The sequence below is a fragment of the Mirounga angustirostris genome, unplaced genomic scaffold, assembly GCF_029215605.1.
Source record: "Mirounga angustirostris isolate CCGP_5_RB_7025 unplaced genomic scaffold, mMirAng1.0.hap1 SCAF_2, whole genome shotgun sequence".
NCBI lineage: Eukaryota > Metazoa > Chordata > Mammalia > Carnivora > Phocidae > Mirounga > Mirounga angustirostris.
The window spans coordinates 99,402,293-99,422,200 of NW_026991710.1; positions in this window are offsets into that span (position 1 = coordinate 99,402,293).

Below are 19,908 nucleotides of genomic sequence, written 5' to 3' on the forward strand. Positions count from 1 at the left end.
TACAAAATCCCCAGGACAGGAAAAATTTCCTTCTCATCTCTTCCATAAACTAGCACCAGATTCCAAATTGAAACCACTGATCACGTGAGGATATTTTCAATGATGTTGCTTTGCACCAGTCTCTTTTGTGAACCATAATTTGGTGGTGAAGGTGCTTGTGGTCTGGGGGACACCCTGCAACAATCAGAGTTTCCAAAACAGCACAAAGGGAGGCTCAAGGGATCAGACACACAAAACTCCTCTTCCTCACTTTATGGATCAAGCAGATCCTGTTTCATGTCTAAGATGCACACATCAACTTCTCAGTCTCTTGCTATATAAGGTGATTAAAGAGTTGGAATCACCCAGACATAAAAATCTGCAGACCAGACACTAGCTATCAATGGAGTGGGAGATACCACGACCAACCTGCCCTTCCATGAATAATAAAAAAAAAAAGCATGCTCATCTTACCTAAAGTCAAGGGATTTGCCCCTTCTTTTCACAGATTGTGAAGCACTTTCCTGAAAAGTAAGGTACTCTGTCTACCTCATGTTGAGAGTGAGAAGATGAAAGCTTGTCCAACGATCCCTGTAGACATGAGCTGGTCACACATCTCCCCTCCATAATACAGCAAAAATAACCCTGCCTGAGTTATCACTGAAAATATGTTCCCTTCAGATTCAAATTTCTTGAGTCACCTATTCTGAAAAGTCTATCATATTTTATATGTCCGAGAGATGTCATTGAACAGAGCAGTCTTCTTTTTCATCATTTGAAATAAATATAGTCACTGATATAAAATCAGAGCAACATTCTGTTATATGTTTACTTCATATTTTGTTAGGAATGCAATTATCTTTAAATACTAACATAATAGTTATACAATCCTATCAGTGTGGGATAATGACCCAAAAAACGAAAGAAGAGAGAACCATAGAACAGAAATTTTTAAGCTAAACATAGCATGGTGATCCCCAAGTTTAGACCCTGCATTTTACAGAAGAGGGAAAAGATGTTTGCCAAAGGTTCCAGGGCTTTCTCCTGCATCATTAATTTCCCCCCCTTTACTGGAACATTCCCAGGAATACACAAAAATGTCTGGGGGTCTTATTATCATAAATAAATAAATAAATAAATAAATAAATAAATAAATAACGCCCCACATCCCCTCTATTTCCCCTTAAGTATCATCATAGTCCTCTGCTACCCTCACAGCAAAACCTCTGAAAAGAGTTGTCTGTAGTGTTTGTTATGACTTTCTCATCTCAAAATCCCTCCTCCACTCTCATCATTTCCTACCAGACTGTGGAGACTACTGGTGTCACGACTTTGTGACCACCTAGTTTTTGATCTTCTTCTATGATTTATGTAAGAACAAGATGATTCTGTATTAAGAATCATTTTGTAAATATATTTTTCACTAATGTACCTCGCCTGCTATTTATATGATAAAAAGTTTTTAAAAATTTATCAAGCAGTTACTATTTTGATGTTACAGACATCAAAAGAATACTTAAAATAATTTTCCCTAGTAAATTTTCTTTCTATTTAAAAAAATAGGGGCACCTACTAAAACCTAAAGGCAGTTATCAATTATAACCACAAAAGCAAAATGATAAAAAAACATAATATATGTGCTTTCAAGTGAATTAGAATAAAGGACTAAGGGGAGGTACAAAGGGGGGCAGTAAGCTCAGGAAATCTTTCTGAAATGGGTGGATTTTGAGCTGGGACTAGAAGGAAGTAGTCAAAGGGAAGGAAAAAAAAACTCTTTTACTAAAATCTGACATTAAATTCCCAATACTATACTCTTCCATTTTCATTCAGTTAACTCACATAGTTTCCTCAAGATTCAGCTTCAACAGCTGAAATGGCATCTATCAATCCTTCCTTGCCTTGTAGCTTATACATTCCCTATTGCTTCACTTTATATACTGCATTATATTCACTTCCTAACGTATCTGTCTCCCCTACTGGACTGTGTGTTCTTCTTCCTCTTTTACCCATGGTGACAACCTAGCAGGAACTGGCATTTAGTAGCTGTCAACTAATGTTGTATGACCTTTAATGCATAAAACAACCCCGATAGGAAACTACTATTATTAATATTAATATTACACAAGAGAAAACAGAGAATCCCTGAGGTTGAAGAGTTCTTAACTATTTGGAAGCAGAGAGATGACTTTATGTCCACCCTACTTCAAATCCAAGATTTTCGGGACCTAAGCCCAAACCTATTCTACTATCCAGTGTTGTCTTCATAGCAAGTATTGCTAGAAATAGCAGGTATCTTATTCCAGGTATATGTAACTTTATTCTAGGGTTACAGGCAGGAATTAGTAAATAATACATGAGAGACAGAAATCCAAATGATTTGTTTAAAGCACAGAGACCCTATTGAAGAGTAATGGAAACTGTTGCTTCTTCTCATGTTTAGCCATAAGCACTGTGCCGTCTCACTCTCTGACCTCTTTTGGGGTGACCGCAATGGCCTCCAAAAATCCAATTGTGATCTGTATACTGATGACTTCAAAATATTATCTTCAGTCTTGATTGCTCTCATGAAGCTCTGAACCATATATCCATCTGCCTACTACACATCTCCCTGGATGCCCCTATAGGCCACTTACCCTGATGGGGATGCTTACGAGTATATATATATATTTTAGATTTTATTTTTTATTTATTTGACAGAGAGAGAGACAGTGAGAGAGGGAACACAAGCAGGGGGAGTGGGAGAGGGAGAAGCAGGCTTCCCGCTGAGCGGGGAGCCCTATGTAGGGCGCGATCCCAGGACCCAGGGATCATGACCTGAGCCGAAGGCAGATGCTTAATGACTGAGCCACCCAGGCATCCCATGAGTCTCCATATATTTTTAAAGACTCTCACATTTTAAGAGTTTCACTGGGTCATTGTGTTCTTGAGGAAATTCTTGAGATGGATGACACAAGTTACAGAAGCCAGTTTTGCTTGTATATGATGAGACAATACATCATTGAAATCCCACCCTAATTTTCCTTGCTTAATTTTCAGGATGTCTCTTGTTCAGCTATATATTCTAATCACATCCAGCGACTTCCCTTCCCTTCCCTGACCATACCCAGGCTTTTACACTCCTCTGTTCCCACCACATTGTCTACATAGATTATACATCTGTTTGCCCTCATTCTATCAGTCAGGGTCCAGCCAGGAAAATGGTAACCACACTAGGTATTATAATGAAGGGATTTGGCAAAGAACTTGGCTTATACATGCTCTGAAAGCCTGAAAAAGCAAAAAGAGGATGCTGAAGTAATCCAGACATATCTGTAGGAAGCTGCTCTGCTGGGCCTCAGACAACAAAATGGTGGAGATTGGGAATACCAGACCAAAGGAGCTTGAGGGAAAGGCCCATCGAGACCTGCTGGAACTCCAGGACCTGAGCGGAGGAGCCCTGTGGAGCAAGACTCAGAATCCTGAGGAGCAGGTACACACAGCTTCTGCTGCTACCTCCATAGGGGCAGGATGTGACTGGTGCTCAAGTGTTGTACGAAACGGGAGGTTGGAACTCATGAATACTTTCAAACCCATGTCTGTCAGAAACCAGGGCCTGATGTTCAAACCCTGCACAGTACCACATCTCCCAGTCCTCCTTTCTCTCCTTTGCATTCTATTCTACACACTCCTGCCAAAATGCTCTCCCTAATAGCACAACACTAATCATTCCATACCCTTTCCTAAACCCTATAATCATTCCCTGTTGACTAATGGTTTAAATATATACTCTTCTGTCTGGTGTTGAAAGCCTTCTACAATTTTCTAGCCTTTTCCACTGCTTCTGTGAGTGCCCTCTATGCTCTCACAGGATCTCATCCTTGCTTAGCATTGCAGCAAATTTTCTATATTCAACATCTGATATCTTCAAATCTCAGCCTCATCTTGTCCCTGAATTCCTTTCCAAAAAATAACATACATACCTGCAAAAATCACCTTGGCTTTCATTTCTGAGGGGTCAAAACTACAGTGAATGAAGTGGCTGCTGCACACTTAAAACCTGACATAATTTCATTGAAAATAAGGGGTCTAATTTTATCCAGTTAAGACTTATGTGACAACTAAATGTGTAACGAAGACTGAAGGAACTGAACTCTGTCAATGCAAAGTTTTTACACCTTTTCTGATTTTCACATACATGGTAGACTGGTTAAAAGAGATAAATTTCTAAATTCTCAGCAACTCAACAACTAAGATTCTGACTCAGGGCCACTTGCAGAAATAGTCAGTGGAATTGGAGTTTACTGCATGTCAGTTGTATCATTTCAGAAAATTCCAAAGCAACATTTTTCCTTATTTGCCCTTTGAATTGCAAAACTAGCTTTCAACAGGGAAAGAAAAATTGCTACTTACCCTTGAAAGGTGTCTCTTTTATGTGTGAAAACACTAAGGTGAAAACGTCAAATATGTCATATTTCCTTGAGACTTGTGAAATCTAAAAGAATGTGAGATTTTCTTTTAGTCAGATTATTCAGATGTGTATCTCTGGGTGCTGCCCTATCATTCTACTTTTTAAAGGCAAATATTAAAGATTTTGTTCTCCCCTGTAAGGTATAAAAGTACTATTATTTCCCTTTATGTAGAAAAAGATAAGAATTGGGGCGCCTGGGTGGCTCAGTCATTAAGCGCCTGCCTTCAGCTCAGATCATGATCCCGGGGTCCTGGGATCGAGCCCCGCATCAGGCTCCCTGCTCTGCGGGAGGTCTGCTTCTCCCTCTCCCACTCCCCCCTGCTTGTGTTCCCTCTCTCACTGTGTCTCTCTCTGTCAAATGGATAGATAAAATCTTTAAAAAATAAAAAATAAATAGATAAAAAGAAAAGAAAAAGATAAGAATTATCCTGAAATTCTGAATTTGTGATAAAAAAGGCAAATCTTGTGTGACCGTGAATTGCTTAGAGCATTTTAAATCCAACGTCTTTGTATAAGTCACGGATAAACTTCTGAGTAACGAGAACTTAAATGCAAGCACTCTGTTTTTATTGCTAAGAATTTGCCTACATATCTAAATTATGTCAGTCTATAAATTATCCAACTTCAAGAGTAAGTTACACATTCATTTAGCTTACCTTGGGTGCCTACCTGCCACCTGCTCTATATTAATGCATAATGTGTTATGTCATTTCTGGAACTCTTCCAACATGTGTGGGTCACAATGACAATACACCATTCCTTTGGCTGAACACTTGTTTGCAATGATGAGCTACACATGTTGGCTGATACTGCCAACAATGTAATGCTTCAGTTCCTCCTGTACCCCTGAGTAGATGGCATCTGGTCTAAATTTTGGGTCCCTTTGAGAATGCATGATACGTACCTTTCATCTGGATAGCAGAGACACTTGACCAGCAAATTAAGTATTCTGAAATCCAGGAAGTTTATGTAGGTGAAGATAATTAGTCTTAAAAATAAACTCAGAATAAAAAAGCCTCAGGAAGTGGAAACTAGCCAGGATCCCATCTAATAAAAATAAATTGAGTTGAATTTTAAATTTTTGGAGGGTTAAAAAAGTAATTTACATAAAAGTTTCCTTGAGTTTGAGATGATGTTTTAATAATGTCTGTAAGAGCAATGTGGACCTACCTATTGCAACTGCACTTTGAAGAAAATGGATATTTGATATTTACTATTTAAAGAGAGAAAAACATTTTAAGATTATACTTTTCCAAACTTATTCCACATGTAATTATTTTAACCTATTTTCAAACTATCCAAATAAAGCTAAATTACAAAAAAAAATGGGAGAGGAAATATATTTTCTTGATTTCCTAAACAAGATTTTTGTGCATGAATTATAAGTCTGAGTAAATGCTTCAAGCTGTATATTTTTTATACATCTCATCATTGAGAGATTATATACTGCAAAAAATAAATGCTCCTGGAGAACTATCAATGCTTTTCTTGAGTTGGAATTAGACATTTGGTCAAAATATAGATGTTTGTTTTGTGTTATAACTTTAGTCTGAAGGAACTTTTACTGTTAGTGACAGAACTAATTTGAAATGTAGAACTTGTCTCCAAAATGTGATGCCTACACGGACATCTGTAGTACTGCTTTGTAAGTGATGATTCTGAATTTTTGATGGAAAAAAATATTCTAAAATAAATTTCACAGTCACAATCAAATGACATCAGACATTTTAGCTGAATTAAATATTACATAGCATATAGTATAAAATATTCACCATACAGAGTAAACAAATGCACTCAGGAAGAGGAACAGATTGACAACTGGGACTATGAGAAGAAAAGAGCCACTGGACTAATTTGTAATGAAAGATGCAAAATTTTTACACCCAGAAATGATGACTATCATCAGGATAAAAATTAATCTCTTACCTAACTGACCACTACCACAGGAAAAAAATGGAAAAAGCAATAAGTGGAATGTGATAAATAGAAACAGTCTGTGATAAATGAGATAAAAAAATAAACAAGTATTTTTTGTGTGGTTTTTTATTTTTTATTTTAATTTTTTTTATTATGTTCAGTTAGCCACCATCATTAGTTTTTTTTTTACAATTTTTTTATTATGTTATGTTAATCACCATACATACATCATTAGTTTTTGATGTAGTGTTCTATGATTTATTGTTTGTGTATAACACCCAGTGCTCCATTCAGTACGTGCCCTCTTTAATACCCGTCACCAGGCTAACCCATCCCCCCACGCCCCTCCCCTCTAGAACCCTCAGTTTGTTTTTCAGAGTCCATCGTCTCTCATGGTTCATCTCCCCCTCCGATTCCCCCCTTCATTTTTCCCTTCCTGCTATTGTCTTCTTTTTTTTTCTTAACATATAATGTATTATTTGTTTCAGAGGTACAGGTCTGTGATTCAACAGTCTTACACAATTCACAGCACTCACCATACCATATACCCTCCCCAATGTCTATCACCCAGCCACCTCATCCCTCCCACCCCCCACCACTCTAGCAACCCTCAGTTTGTTTCCTGAGATTAAGAATTCCTCGTATCAATGAGATCATATGATACATGTCTTTCTCTGATTGACTTATTTCGCTTAGCATAATACCCTCCAGTTCCATCCACGTATTTGCAAATGGCAAGATTTCATACCTTTTGATGGATCATTCATTTTTGATGTAGTGTTCAACGATTCGTTAGTTACATATAATACCCAGTGCTCCATCACAACATGTGCCCTCCTTAATACCCAACAACCTGTTACAGTTTTAAATCACTATCAGACAATGTCCAATTGAATCTAAGACCTGTTTCTTCTCTTCCTTCAAAAGAAACAAACATTTGGAGCAGAGTGGCTGATGGAAAAAGATATTCCTCCTATTATTGACAAATTTAAAGTTTTTATAGCCTGGCCTCATCAACAAGTAAAAGGAGTGCACCTGATTGCATTGGTGTTCTGCTAGATTACAACAGGAAACCAGTTAAAGTCTTGGTTCTTAGATTCAATAGCCATATTCTTGTAATTATTCATGAATGTTAAACAGCCCATCAGGTAGTAAATTGGGAGACAATCTGAAAATGATTGATAATAACAATAGCTAATAGAATGTTTATTAAGCTAGGCCTAAGGGCATCACTTTATATATATTATCATATTTAATTCTAGCAGATTAATATCAAATATAGAAGTAGATATTATTGTGACTATTTTTCAGGTAAGGGAACTGAGGTATTAACAACTCTTCAACTTGGGGTATGACATATTATGATTAAGATGGTTTTCAAACTAACATTGGACTTAGAAGACCTTATTCTGACCATAGAGATTTGGATTTAGACCTAATCACAGCAATATAATATAGACCTTTTCAATAGTTAATGAGGAAGACACACTTGTGTTGGGTAACCACATACAGCAAATTTTTTTCTCTCTCATTTTGTCTGGAAAACATTTTAAAAACCACAGGGGTCTGAACATAAGACACATCTGAGAAACCACCATCAAAAGCATGTTCTAGCTTTTCAATAATTATATTAGCTAACATGAATTAAGTGCTTGCTCCATTCCAGGCACCTTTCCAAATGCTTTACATATATTAACTCTTTTAATATATGACCCTTATGAGGTAAGTATTTATTAGCTCCATTATACTGTTGGGGAAATAGAAATAAAGCCACATGCCACATGGTCATATGGCCAGTCGGGGGCAGAGCCTAGATTCACATGTAGGCATTCAGGGTCCAGAACTGGCCTTCTTAACCATCATAGAAGGCCTCTTTTCCTACTGACATTAATTTAGTCAAAATAATAATATTTCCAGAGATCCGCCTACTACAAGAGATCCATGGTTGACAGTGTAGAACACACACACACACACATAGAAATTAATGGAAATAACACTTATTTAAGCACCTACTCCATGTGTCCTGCCCAAGGGTAGATTACACAGGCTTAAATCAAAATTTCTAAGTCATAGAGTAAAACTGTCCCTTCCAAAAGTCAAATGATTTTAAGAGCCATCATAGTCACAAGCTATCACACAGCATGCCTTATTTATATAAAGTTCGGTGTCTTGATCAAAGTCAACATCTCAATGTAAATTGGATGCCAGGCCTCTCCAACTCCAAAGCTGATGGTTTCTTCATTATACCTTTCAAGAAGTGTAAGAAATCTTCCTATTTAAAAATCATTTCAGGGAATAAAATGTAGACAAATAAAATAATAAGATATCTGAGACAGATTCAAGGCAACAATGAAAATTATACCACATTACATTCTATAAAGCACATTGGCTAACCTGTACAACTTCAAAAAAGTTAAATATAGAAGGAGGAGCAAGATGGCATAGGAGTAGGAGACATAAATTTAGTCCCTTCCCAGGAATTCAGCTGGATAGGGATCAAACCATTCTGAACACCTATGAACTCAAAAGGAGGACGAAGAAAAGAATAGCAGCAACTCTCTGAACAGAGAAGTGACCACTTTCTGGAAGGTAGGACATGCGGAGACGTGAATCCGAGGTGATATTAGGGAGGATAGATGGTGGGGGAAGGGGCCTCCATCGGACACTTCTGGCAAGTGATAGAGCAGTGGAGCACAAAATCGGAACTTTTAGAAGTCTGCTCCGCTGAGGGATGTCGCTCCAGTGGCTAAGCGGAAGTGGATCCTCGCTGGGACAGTGTGGTCTCAGGACCCTCGGGGTCACAGAAAGACCTGGGAGTGCCTGAATGTGGCAGAGCTCCCAGGTATCGGAGCGGGGAAGCCGGCTGCAGAGACGGAGCCAAGGAGCGGGCTCTCAGCTCAGGGTTGCCATAAACTGATCCGCGGCACAGTTGGGCCACTGCTCCTCCAGCAGGGACCCAACAGCGGCAGGTCCGGGGAGACTCCCCTTCCTCCCCTGGGAGGAGCGGCGCAGGAGCACACCACAGGGATCTGCTGGGTTTGGAGACTCCACACGGGGTCATGTGCCAGAGATAGAAATGCTCGGTCACAGGCCGGGTGGGCACAGAGTGCGGCCGGAGACCAGGGAGACGGGAGTGATTGACTGCTTTTCTCTGGGGGTGCACTGAGGAGTGGGGTCCCGAGTTCTCGGCTCCTCCGGGGCGGAGATTGGGAGGCCGCCATTTTCACTCTCGTCCTCCAAAGCTGTATGGAAAGCTTAAAAGGAACAAAAGCTCCCAAGAGCAAACCCAAACAGATTACTTAGCCTGGACAGGTAAGGGCGGGGCAATTCTGCCTCCAGCAAAGACATTTGGGAACCACGGCAACAGACCCCTCCCCCAGAAGATCAGCAAGAACAGCCATCCAAGACCAAGTTTACTGGTCAATGAGAATGGCAGATCTCCAGAGCTAGGGGAATACAGTACATAGATTTCATGGCTTTTTCCCCCCTGATTCTTTGGAATTTCAAAGTTAATTTTTTTTTAATTTTCTTTTTTTCTTTTTCTTTTTTTTTTCGAATTTTTCTTTTTTCCTTTTCAACCAACATCTTATCAATCCCTTTTTTAAAAATCTTTTTTATTTTTCATTTTTGGAGTCATATTCTATCCCTTCATAGTAGTTAACCTTATTTTTGGTATATATATAAGTTGTTCTCTCTTTAAAATTTTGGGATACAGTTTCTTCTAACAGAACAAAATATACCCTAAATCTCTGGTGTATGGCTTTGTTCTAGTCTCCTGCCTGATCACATTCACTCTCTCTTTTTTTTTAATTTCTCTTCTTTCTTTTTTCAAACAGCTTCTTATCTTATCAATTCCTTTTATAAAATCTTTTATAATCTTCATCTTTACAGTCAAATTCCATCCCTTCATCGTATTTAACCTTACTTTTGTGCATATATAAGTTTTTCTTTCTTTAAAATTTTGGGAGGCAGTTCCTTCTAACAAACCAAAATATCCCCAAAATCTAGTGTGTGGCACTGATCTATTCATCAGCCTGATCATATTTGATCATATTCTATTTTTTTTATATTTTTCTTTTTTCTTTCTTTCCCTTTCCTTTCCCCTGGTTTTGGGTCTCCTCTGATTTGTTTAGTGTATATTTTTCTGGGGTCGTGGTTACCCTGTTAGCATTTTCTTCTCTCACTCATCTATTCTCCTCTGGACAACATGACAAGATGGAAAAAATCACCTCAAACAAAAAGAGGCAATACTGACTGACAGGGACCTAATCAATACAGATATTAGTAAGATGTCAGACCTGGAGTTCAGAATGATTATAAAGATACTAGCTAGGCTTGAAAAAAGCATGGAAGATACTAGAGAAACCCTTTCTGGAGAAATAAAAGAACTAAAATCTAAACAAGCTGAAATGAAAAAGGCTATTAATGAGGTGCAATAAAAAATGGAGGCTCTAACTGCTAGGATAAATGAGGCAGAAGAGAGAATTTGTGATATAGAAGACCAAATGTTGGAAAATAAAGAAGCTGAGAAAAAGAGAGATGAACAACTACTGGATCACAAGGGCAGAATTCGAGAGATAAGTGATACCATAAGATGAAACAATATTAGAATAACTGGGATCCCAAAAAAAGAAGAAACAGAGAGGGGGGCAGAAGGTATATTGGAGCAAATTATAGCAGAGAATTTCCCTAATTTTGGTAAGGAAACAGGCATCAAAATCCAGGAGGCACAGAGAACCCCCCTCAAAATAAATAAAAATAGGTCAACACCCTGACATCTAATAGTAAAACTTGTGAATATCAGAGACAAAGAGAAAATCTTGAAAGCAGCTCAAGACAAGAGGTTTGTAACTTATAACCTGCAATGGTAGAAACATTAGATTGGCAACAGACCTATCGACAGAGACCTGGCAGGCCAGAAAGGACTGGCATGATATATTCAGAGCACTAAACGAGAAAAATATGCAGCCAAGAATACTATATCCAGCTAGGCTGTCATTGAAAATAGATGGAGAGATAAAAAGCTCCCAGGACAAACAAAAAATAAAGGAATTTGCAAACACGAAACCAGAAATATTGAAAGGGGTCCTCTAAGCAAAGAGAGAGCCTAAAAGTAACATAGACCAGAAAAGAACACAGACAATATACAGTAACAATCACCTTACAGGCAATACAATGGCACTAAATTCATATCTTTCAATAGTTACCTTGAACATAAATGGGCTAAATGCCCCAAGCAAAAGACACAGGGTATCAGATTGGATAAAAAAACAAGACCCATCAATATGCTGTCTGCAAGAGACTCACTTTAGACACAAAGACACCTCCAGATTGAAAGTGAGGGGGTGGAAAACCATTTAACATGCTAATGACACCATAAGAAAGCTGGGGTGGCAATCCTTATATCAGACAAATTAGATTTTAAACCAAAGACTATAAGAAGAGATGAGGAAGGATACATATCCTACTTAAAGGGTCTATCCAACAAGAAGATCTAACAATTATAAATATCTATGCCCCAACATGGGAGCAGCCAATTATATAAGCCAATTAATAACAAAAGCAAAGAAACACATTGCCAACAATAAAATAATAGTGGGGGACTTTAACACCCCCCTCATTGGAAAGGACAGATCATCTAAGCAAAAGATCAACAAGGAAATAAAGACTTTAAATGACACACTGGACCAAATGGACTTCACAGATATATTAGGAACATTCCATCCCAAAGCAACAGAATACACATTCTTCTCTAGGTCCCATGGAACATTCTCCAGAATAGGTCACATCCTAGGTCATAAATCAGGTCTCAACCGGTACCAAAAGATTGGGATCATTCCCTGCATATTTTCAGACCACAATGCTTTGAAACTAGAACTGAATAGCAAGAGGAAAGTCGGAAAGAACTCAAATACATGGAGGCTAAAGAACATCCTACTAAAGAATGAATGGGTCAACTAGGAAATTAAGGAAGAAAAAAATTCATGGAAACCAATGAAAATGAAAGCACAACTGTTCAAAATCTTTGGGATGCAGCAAAGGCAGTCCTACGAAGAAAGTATATAGCAATACAAGCCTTTCTCAAGAAACAAGAAAGGTCTCAAATACACAACCTAACCCTACACCTAAGGACCTGGAGAAAGAACAGCAAATAAAGCCTAAACCCAGCAGGAGAAGAGAAATAATAAAGATCAGAGCAGAAATCAATGAAATAGAAACCAAAAGAACAGTAGAACAGATCAACGAAATTAGGAGCTGGTTCTTTGAAAGAATTAACAAGACTGATAAAACCCTGGCCAGACTTATCAAAAAGAAAAGAGAAAGGACCCAAATAACTAAAATCATGAATGAAAGAGGAGAGATCACAACCAACACCAAAGAAAATACAAACAATTATAAGAACATATTATGAGCAACTCTATGCCAGCAAATTAGATAATCTGGAAGAAATGGATGCATTCCTAGAGATGTATAAACTACCAAAACTGAACCAGGAAGAAATAGAAAACCCGAACAGACCCATAAACACTAAGGAAATTGAAGCAGTCATCAAAAATCTCTCAACAGGGCGCCTGGGTGGCTCAGTTGGTTAAGCAACTGCCTTCAGCTTAGGTCATGATTCTGAAGTCCCGGGATCGAGTCCCGCATCGGGCTCCCTGCTCGGCGGGGAGTCTGCTTCTCCCTCTGACCCTCCTCCCTCTCATGCTCTCTGTCTCTCATTCTCTCTCTCTCAAATAAATAAATAAAATCTTTAAAAAAAAAAAAACTCCCAACAAACAAGAGTCCAGGGTCAGATATCTTCCCAGGGGAATTCTACTAAACATTTAAAGAAGAATTAATACCTATTCTTCTGAAACTGTTCCAAAAAATAGAAATGGAAGGAAAACTTCCAAACACATTTTATGAGGCCCGGATTACCTTGATCCCAAAACCAGACAAAGACCCTATCAAAAAGGGGAATTACAGACCAATATCTTTGATGAACATGGATGCAAAAATTCTCACCAAAATACTAGCCAATAGGATCCAACAGTACATTAAAAGGATTATTCACCACAACCAAGTGGGATTTATTCCTGCGCTGCAATGTTGGTTCAACACTGGCAAATCAATCAATGTGATACCATACATTAATAAAAGAAAGAACAAGAATCATGTCATCCTCTCAACAGATGCAGAAAAAGCATTTGACAAAGTATAACATCCTTTCTTGATCGAAACTCTTCAGAGTATAGGGACAGAAGGTACATACCTCAATATCATAAGAGCCATCTATGAAAAACCCACAGCGAATATCATTTTCAATGGGGAAAAACTGAAATCTTTTCCTCTAAGGTCAGGAACATGGCAGGGATGTCCACTATCACCACTGCTAACCAACATAGTATTAGAAGTCCTAGCCACAGCAATCAGACAACAAAAAGAAATAAAAGGCATCCGATTCAGCAAAGAAGTCAAACTCTCACTCTCTGCAGATGATATGATATTTTATGTGGAAAACCCAAAGGACTCCACCCCAAAACTGCTAGAACTCATACAGGAATTCAGTAAAGTGGCAGGATATAAAATCAATGCACAGAAACCAGTGGCATTTCCATACACCACCAACAAGACAGAAGAAAGAGAAATTAAGGAGTCAATCCCATTTACAATTGCACCCAAAACCATAAGATACCTAGGAATAAATCTAACCAAAGAGGCAAAGGATCTATACTCAGAAAGCTATAGAATACTTATGAAAGAAATTGAGGAAGACAAAAAGAAATGGAAAAAGGTTAGATGTTCATGGATTGGAAGAACAAATATTGTGAAAATGTCAATGCTACCTAGAGCAATCTACACATTTAAAGCAATCCCTATCAAAATACCCCCAACTTTTTTCAAAGAAATGGAACAAATAATCCTAAAATGTGTGTGAAAACAGAAAAGACCCCGAATAGCCAGAGGAATGTTGAAAAAGAAAAGCAAACCTGGTGGCATCACAATTCCAGACTTCAACCTCTATTACAAAGCTGTCATCATCAAGACAGTATGGTACTGGACAAAAACAGACACATAGATCAATGGAACAGAATAGAGAGCCCAGAAATGGACCCTCAACTCTATGGTCAGCTAATCTTTGACAAAGCAGGAAAGAATGTCCAATGGGAAAAAAAACATTCTCCTCAACAAATTGTGTTTGGAAAATTGGACAGCCTCATGTAGAAGAATGAATCTGGACCATTTCCTTACACCACCCACAAAAATAGACTCAAAATGGATGAAAGACCTAAATGTGAGATAGGAATCCATCAAAATCCTAAAGGAGAACACAAGCAGCAACCTCTCCAACCTCAGCTGCAGCAACTTCTTCCTAGAAACATCACCAAAGGCAAGGGAAGCTAGGGCAAAATGAACTATTGGGACTTCATCAAGATTAAAAGCTTTGCACAGCAAAAGAAACAGTTGACAAAACCAAAAGACAACCGACAGAATGGGAGAAGATATTTGCAAATGACATATCAGATAAAGGGCTAGTATCCAAAATCTATAAAGAACTTATCAAACTCAACACCCAAAGAACAAATGATCCAATCAAGAAATGGGCAGAAGACATGAACAGACGTTTTTCCAAAGAAGACATCCAAATGGCCAACAGACACATGAAAAAGTGCTCAACATCGCCGGTATCAGGGAAATCCAAATCAAAACTTCAATGAGATACCACCTCACACCAGTCAGAATGGCTAAAATTAACAAGTCAGGAAATGACAGATGTTGGCAGGGATGCGGAGAAAGGGGAACCCTCCTACACTGTTGGTGGGAATGCAAGCTGGTGCAGCCACTTTGGAAAACAGTATGGAGGTTCCTCAAAAAGTTGAAAATAGAGCTACCCTATGACCCAGCAGTTGCACTACTGGATATTTACCCCAAAGATACAAATGTAGTGATCCAAAAGGGTATGTGCACCTTAATGTTTATAGCAGCAATGTCCACAATAGCCAAACTGTGGAAAGAGCAAAGAGGTCCATCAACAGATGAATGGATAAAGAAGAAGTGGTATATATATACAATGGAATATTATGCAGCCATCAAAAAACCCCCAAAATCTTGCCATTTACAACGATGTGGATGGAACTAGAGGGTATTATGCTAAGCGAAATAAGTCAATCAGAGAAAGACATGTATCCTGATCTCACTGATATGAGGAGTTCTTAATCTCAGGAAACAAACTGAGGGTTACTGGAGTGGTGGGGGGTGGGAGGGATGGGGTGGCTGGGTGATAGACATTGGGGAGGGTATGTGCTATGGTGAGCGCTGTGAATTGTGCAAGACTGTTGAATCACAGACCTGTACCTCTGAAACAAATAATACATTGTATGTTAAAAAAAAGAAGATAGTAGGAAGGGAAAAACGAAGGGGGGTAATTGGAGGGGGAGATGAACCATAAGAGACTATGGACTCTGAGAAACAAACTGAGGGTTCTGGAGGGGAGGGGGTGGCAGGATGGGTTAGCTGGTGATGGGTACTAAAAAAAGCACGTACTGAATGGAGCACTGGGTGTTATACACAAACAATGAATCATGGAACACTACATCAAAACCTAATGATGTAATGTATGGTGATTAACATAACATAATAAAATAAAATTTAAAAAAAGAAAAAAAGTTAAATATATACATGTACACACATACATATCTATCTCCATAGGGGAGAAATGTGCTATTTCTTTATTGTTCTAGTCTATTTTCCTACAATTCTTCCCTGTATATTCTACTCACTTCATATCAAACACTATTTCCAAAATTCCTTATGTCTTTGAATTATTTGGAATGCTCTTACATTCTTTGAAATATCCTTCCCATCATGAAATACTATTCATCTGTCAAGACAGTTAACATGCCATGTTCTTGAACAGTACTACACCAATTTCTCTAACATTGTAAGCTGGGAATTATTATATGGCAACTATCATATTGGATCCTATATTTTGCTTTGTATATTTGCCTCTTACCGGACATGTTGTTCCTTTATCCACAAACCACTTTCCTTTGCTAATTTAAAATATTTTTTATGTTCACCTGTATCTTTGGTTTATCTTCTCCTGGAATTAAAATACCTACATCAAATTTTAACTATTTTAGGCATAATTTTAAGTTTTCTAAGAATGTTTTAACATATATTTTAGAGAATTTTGCCCATGTGCTTATTTTTGTGTCTTTGTTTTTTGTTTTTGTTCTTACTTTCAATAACTATTCCAATTTTTAGTCTTTCCTTACTGCATTTATTTGTTTCTACATTTAGCTCCCTAGAAATACTTCTTTCTCTCATCCATCTGACTTTTAATCTTATTCATCAGTTGACAAAACCAAAAGACAACCGACAGAATGGGAGAAGATATTTGCAAATGACATATCAGATAAAGGGCTAGTATCCAAAATCTATAAAGAACTTATCAAACTCAACACCCAAAGAACAAATGATCCAATCAAGAAATGGGCAGAAGACATGGACAGACGTTTTTCCAAAGAAGACATCCAAATGGCCAACAGACACATGAAAAAGTGCTCAACATCGCCGGTATCAGGGAAAGATTATGGAAGCTGCAGTAATGAATCAATGAGCCTTGATTTATATTTTTTTATTCTGTGATTATATGCTTGGCTTTGTTTTCCATATCTTCTGTTATCCTATTAAGAATACTAAATAGTTTTGTAGCATTTTCTTCTGGTTCTTATTTTGAAATCTTTTTAGAGATATGAATTTGTTCTGAATGTTCAAAGAAACACTCTATGTCTTTTCTGTAGGTTAATGTGCATAGCTGCTAGCTAGATCACTGGTGTCTACCATCTTTTCAACTACTGTGGCTCTTCTGCCCTGATCAAAATTTTTGACACTGTATAGAAACCAGTATGTGATAACAAATTCCATAGTCTAAACTCCTACAAGGACGCTTCCTCCATCTGTTCCACTTTTCAAATACATAAAGCATTACTTGCAGCCCCTCCTCTGCCTCATTGCTCACCACCCTCCAACCCCTACACCAACTTGTCCAGAAGTTTCACTGAATGTAGGAAAAAAGACACAACTGTGGAACAGGGGGTAGGATGAAGGAAGCAGCCTACTGGCTCTCTTGAGAAAATACCACCCACACATTAAAAGAATGCTTTTCACTCTTCTTGTTGGTGTAATTTTTGTGTTTCTGAGCCAGTCCACAGACATTGAGGAAATGATGGGGTTCCTAAAATCTTAAGTCAAATTTTTAGTTTTCTGGAAGAATGGGCTCCATATGAGATACACCCAGTGTGATCTACTTCAAATAAACTTGTTATTAATGAACAATTTCAGATTCTGGCAATGAGTTGACTTCTATCTCTAGTGTTTATTATGAGTGTTTTCCTCATTATCTATATCTTCATAATTACTTTGGTGAGAAATTAGGAAAGATAGCATTAAAGCCTGCAAGAGATAAACCTTTTTAAAACTGAAGACTATTAAATTTTAAAGCTGACACATTCAGATTCTCTGATTCCCTTTATGACAATTAAGCTTTAAAACCAAATAATAAAGTGGATTAAATTATGAGGACTAAAATTTTGCTGTATATGATATAGAGAACCAATGGAGTAGAGATGTGTAGGTGTCAAGAACTGTGAACGGTTTGTGAAGTTTTATCTTAGTAGGAAGCTCACCAATTAGCCTATCACAGTTACATGCATAAGGGCAGAAGACAGAATCCTGAGTCAGAGACAAAGGAAAGTTTATTACCCATAATATTAGTAGCCAGAGTTATCATCACTTTTGCACCAGTTTCCTGAGCTTTAATTCCCACAAGGCAATGTAACAAGAGCCAGACACATGCATCAATGGTACATGCAGCAAGTCATGGTACAGTTAGGAACCCCAGGCTTAGGAAACACTAATATTTTATTATAGGCTAAAAGCAAGCCTGCCCAGACTGTTCTCCAGAAGGAGATATTATCTTTATCATAGTAGATAGTAACTATGCTTTCCCTTTGCTATGAAAGGAAATACTCAAACTTCTGAGACTACATTATATAAAACTTCCTTGAAAAGATAATCCAGCATAAAAGGTTATCATTGGTTGTGCTTACAAAATGTGCAGAAATAAAAGAGACCCATGGAGAATTGTCTCAACAGTACATAAGAGGGAAAAAAACTAACATTTTTAAAAAGATTTTATTTATTTATTTGACAGAGAGAGAGACAGCGAGAACAGGAACACAAGCAGGGGGAGTGGGAGAGGGAGAAGCAGGCTTCCTGCCAAGCAGGGAGCCGGATGTGGGACTCGATCCCAGGACCCTGGGATCATGACCTGAGCCGAAGGCAGACGCTTAACGACTGAGCCACCCAGGCGCCCAAAAAACTAACATTTTTAAAGCAATTTTTATAGTCCAGGTGTAGCAAGAGGTACTTTACACATATTATTTTATTAAATCTTCACATCCTATGAAGTATGCATTATAATATTCATTTTACAAAATCTCAGCTACATTAAGCAATTTTCCCAATTCACCAATCTTCTAAATGATATAGGCAAGATTTGAGCCCAAATTTATTTATCTCACTCTACTACTCTAAAGTAGAATGTCTTCTATGTTAAGATTTAATTTCAGAAAGTAGAACTTTTTAAAGAAAAAGCATGTTCTCACATTTTCAATAAAGTGACCAAAATTAGAAGATTACTCATTGAAGGAAATTTTTTTTATTATGTTATGTTAATCACCATACATTACATCATTAGTTTTTGATGTATTGTTCCATGATTTATTGTTTGTGTATAACACCCAGTGTTCCATGCAGTACATGCCCTCTTTAATACCCATCACCAGGCTAACCCATCCCCCCACCCCTCTCTCCTCTAGAACCCTCAGTTTTTTCTCAGAGTCCATAGTCTCTCATGGTTCGTCTCCCCCTCCGATTCCCCCCCTTCATTCTTCCCTTCCTGCTATCTTCCTCTTCTTTTTTTTTTTTTTTTAACATATAATGTATTGTTTCAGAGGTACAGGTCTGTGATTCAACAGTCTTACACAATTCACAGCGCTCACCATAGAACATACCCTCCCCAATGTCTATCACCCAGGCACCCCTTAAGCAATTTTTTTTGCAAAGTTTTCTTTTTTAAAAAATTTGCAAAATGAATTGCTTAACCGATGTTTCTAGAAGTTTCCACCCCAGAGATAGGATAAAGCTGAGTGACTTAGGCAGTCTTATTATTTGACTGACAAGGAGCAGTTGGAGGTTGCCTCTTCTAGAAACTGTCATGAGCTCAGTACCTTGGACATCTCCCCAAAGTGTTGTTAGGCCACAATGCATGTTAACATTGTTCTAGGGAATGAAAAATTCTATTCCTTTCCATTCTTGCACTGAAAAAACAAGGTATTACCACCATCACTTGAAATTATCTTTTCCATATCCAAAATGATAACTTTGAAATGTTTCTTAAATAACTCTATATTTGGGGTAAAGGATGAGTGTCCAAAGATATACTTCACCCTATTTAAAATAACAAGTCCTCCTTCCTAATTAGCACTACTTAACACAATCCCTTATTTCTTTCTCCA